This window comes from Populus euphratica, unplaced genomic scaffold (genome assembly GCF_000495115.2).
Source record: "Populus euphratica unplaced genomic scaffold, PopEup_1.0 scaffold208.1, whole genome shotgun sequence".
Taxonomy (NCBI): Eukaryota; Viridiplantae; Streptophyta; class Magnoliopsida; order Malpighiales; family Salicaceae; genus Populus; species Populus euphratica.
Genome location: NW_011500091.1, coordinates 148,404 through 152,548, shown reverse-complemented (window position 1 = coordinate 152,548; position 4,145 = coordinate 148,404). Strand labels below are relative to the sequence as shown.

The 4,145-nt window shown below is 37.5% G+C and overlaps 1 long non-coding RNA gene across 1 annotated transcript in view; it reads right to left on the bottom strand.

Annotated features, from left to right (window-relative positions):
- LOC105109137 (uncharacterized) overlaps window positions 1–3,862 on the bottom strand; it is a 16,672-nt gene extending 12,810 nt beyond the window's left edge. Inside the window, exon 1 of the long non-coding RNA XR_839171.1 lies at window positions 3,788–3,862. This is a non-coding gene — a long non-coding RNA (uncharacterized LOC105109137). The remainder of the gene's footprint in view (window positions 1–3,787) is intronic.
- Window positions 3,863–4,145: the final 283 nt, after the last annotated feature.

Genomic DNA, 4,145 nt, shown 5'->3' with positions numbered 1-4,145 from the left:
TTATTGCCATTGTTGTTATTATTGTTATTACTATTATTATTGTTGTTGTTATTATTATTGTTGTTGTTGTACTATTATCGTTTATAATTTGTACAATTAACCTCTCTATGGTTCGACCCCGGTCTTGCCGGGTTATTTATTACTTCAACACTCCTGCACTTGGGAGAAGACATCAATCTTTTAGTCGTGTCATGACCTACCCGGATAAGAAATATGGAGAATTGGTCTCATTGTAATGGGTGACCTACACAAGAAAATGTTGGTCTCGTTATAATGGGTGACTTGGCAAAGTCTTGAAGGGATAACAAGAGAAGGGTTGGAAAACTTGGTGCTTCTTGACAATTCACAATCGCAGGATTTGAAAACTCGGGGCTTCCTGATGGCAAGGTTGATCTTTTCATTTCTTAAAGATTTTCGTAACGGTGGGCTTCATCTCATCTTCCTTTTATTCCATGATCAGAATCGATTCTTTGTCATCATCAACGCAATGCTTCTTTCTTTGCACAAACTTCACAACCACCGTTTCAAGCACACCACAATTTCCAAAATTCTCATGGATATGTACCTCCTTATGCTCCACCTTCTAGAAGAAATCTTGAGGAAACATTGCATGCATTCATTGAAAAGCAAGAGACAATCAATATTTAACTTGCTCAAAACATGACAGATTTTAAAGATACTCTTGCAAAATTAACATCTGCTCTCAGTTTCCAAGAGAAAGGTAAGTTTCCATCTCAACCACAAGAAAATCCGAAAGGGCAATACAATACAAATGCAAGTAGTTCCGGAAGCCAACACATGGATCAAGTCAAATCAGTCACCACTCTACGCAGTGATAAGGTTATTGAAAAACCCTCTCTTGAACCTTATGAGAAAGATGATGAGTCAATCTCTGAGGGTAAGGAAGGGGTTGAATCTAAAAATTTCAAAGAAAAGACTGATTCTCCGCCAGCACTTCCATTTCCTCAAGCCATGACCAAACAATGGAAAGTCAATCACAACTCTGAAATTTTTGAAATTTTCAAACAGGTAAGGATCAATATACCTTTGCTGGATGCTATTAAACAGGTTCCTTCCTATGCTAAATTTTTGAAAGATCTATGCACTATGAAGAGGAAACTGAATGTGAAAAAGAAAGTCTTTCTAGCCAAACAAGTAAGTGCTATTCTTCAAAACAATAATGCTTTGAAATATAAAGACCCTAGTTGTCCTACAATTTCTTGCTTTATTGGAGAGCATAAAATTGAAAGAGCCTTACTTGACCTTGGTGCTAGTGTGAATTTACTTCCATATTCATTTTTTCAGAGTCTCAATCTAGGTGAGTTAAAACCAACTTCTATAACTCTTTTACTTGCCATAGATCTATAAAAGTGCCTAGAGGAATAATTGAAGATGTGTTAGTACAAGTCGATAAATTCATTTATCCTGTGGATTTTATTGTCTTGGACACACAACTTGTTGAAGTATGTAATTCATTTCCTGTTATTTTAGGACATCCCTTTCTTGCAACTTCTAATGCATTGATTAATTGTAGGAATGGACTGATGAAGCTATCATTTGGAAATATGACATTGGAGATGAATATTTTCAATATTTGCAAGCAACCTAGAGATGATAATGATTTACAAGAAGTGGACTTTACTGAAAAATTAATTCATGATCAATTTCCAACCACTTCCAGTGAAATTGAGATTGATGAATCTGATGATTTGCAAATGATTTATTTTCAGGAAGAATCAAAGACAAGTAATTAGAGGCCATAAATTGAGAAATTGCCACCACGATCAATTAAGTCCATACCTTCAAGTGTTCAACCACCAAAACCTAATTTGAAGCCATTGCCATCCAATCTTAAATACTCATTTTTGGGAGAAAATGAAACTTTTCCGGTAATAATCTCTTCCAAACTTAATACACATCAAGAAGGTAAGTTATTACAAACTCTGAAAATGCACAAAAATGCATTAGGATGGACCATAGCTGATATAAAAGGAATTAGTCCTTTGATTTGTACACACAGAATTTATTTAGAGGAAAATGCTAAACCCTCTAGAGAAATGCAATGAAGGCTAAATCCTAATATGAAAGAAGTAGTGAAAAACGAAGTCATTAAGCTTCTAGATAATGAAATCATTTATCCTATTTCTGACAGCAAATGGGTAAGTCCTACCCAAGTTGTACCCAAGAAGTCTAGAGTCACTATGATAACAAATGAGAACAATGAGTTAATTCCCACTAGAACTGTTACTGGTTGGCGCATGTGCATTGACTATAGGAAACTTAATTCAATGACTAGAAAAGATCATTTTCCTTTACCTTTCATGGATCAAATCGTAGAAAGAGTTGCAGGTCATGAATTTTATTGTTTCCTAGATAGCTATTCGAGTTACAACCAAATTGAAATTGCATTGGAAGATCAAGAAAAGACTACATTCACATGTCCATTTAGTACTTCTGCATATCAAAGGATGCCTTTTGGATTATGTAATGCACCAGACACATTTCAAAGATGCATGCTCATTATATTTAGTGATATGGTTGAACATTTTCTTGAGATTTTCATGGATGATTTTTCTGTTTTTGGCGATTCATTTGATGATTGTTTGACTAACTTAGAAAAGGTTTTGACCAAGTGTGAAGAGAAGAATCTTGTGCTGAATTGGGAAAAATGTCATTTTATGGTAACAAACGGCATTGTACTTAGTCACATTGTTTCATCAAAAGGAATTGAGGTTGACAAATCTAAAATCGAGTTAATTGCAAACTTGCCAGCACCAAAATCTCTGAAAGATGTTAGATCATTCCTAGGACATACTGGTTTTTATAGAAGGTTCATCAAAGATTTTAGTGTAATATCTAAGCCTTTAAGTAACCTTCTAACAAAGGATACTATTTTTGAATGGACTGAACATTATGAAGAAGCCTTTGTTAAACTTAAAAACTTGCTTACTTGTGCTCCTATCATTCAACCTCCCGATTGGTCATTACTATCATAACCTAATTTTGGGTTATTCCTCAATTTTTATCCATGTTTTGATAAATTTTTTGAAAAATTCAAAAAAAGAGAAAACAACAACGAAAATCCAAAAAATAATTTTTTAAAATATATTTGCATCATTTTTAGCATTTTCAACATCATCTCAAAAGAATTTAAATTTTCAAAGATATTTGGAACGCGTTTAACTTTTAACGCGTTATTTTTAAAATCATTGATCTTCCTCATTGAGTCGATGTTGATATTGCTTGTTTTTTAAAAAATACAAAAAAATTAAAAAAAATCAAAATTTATTAAAAAAAATAAAATTGAGGGACCAATTTTGAAATCCAAGCAACATTTTGCCTATAAATAGCAACCTTTAACACAAAGGGAGGGGGGGCAATTTTGACAAAAAAAACAAGAGGAAAGAGGAGCCCTAAACTATCACTTTCAAGGCCAGCAGCCGCCGCCCCCTCTCCCATTTTCCATTTTTCTCTTCTCCTTCACCCATCTCCACCGGCCGGCCACATTTCCACAGCCCCCATTCCTCCTCTCACAACCCAGCCTGATCTTCCCTCATCTCATCCCCCTTGGCTTCAATTTTTCAGCTTCACGCCGTCTCCATCGCCATTCTCCCCACAGACCACAACCAAGACCGTTGTCTCCTCCTCACCACAACTTCTCCCCTTCTCCAAGACCGTTGTTCTTCCCTCTCTTGGCAGATCCAGCGGCGGCGGCGGCAGCGCCGTCCTTCTCCTCTCTCAGCCTCCCCCAGCAGCTCCTTCCCTGGCGGAGGCCGAACAACGGCACCAGCAACACCTCCAGCAAGCCCATCTCCACCGCGATTTCAGCGCCCATAGACAACAGTCACCAGATCAGAGGACGAAGAAGACCGTCAACGCAGCAACTACCACCAGCAGGGGTGAAGACCGTCCAGCAGCAGCATGTCCGCATAGCCATCAGTGCCGCCCGATCTACTACCCAAGAAAGGAGAGAGAAGCATATCTAAACAGATCTAAGAAAAAAAAGAATCAATTGTGTTGTTGTGTTTTCTGTTGATTTGCAGGTCACCACTGGCGAGGGAGACAAGAAAGGAGGAATCTGTTTCAGATCCACACATTTTCCAACTCTCCCAGCGGCGGCGCGTGAGCCACGCGCCGCCACTGGT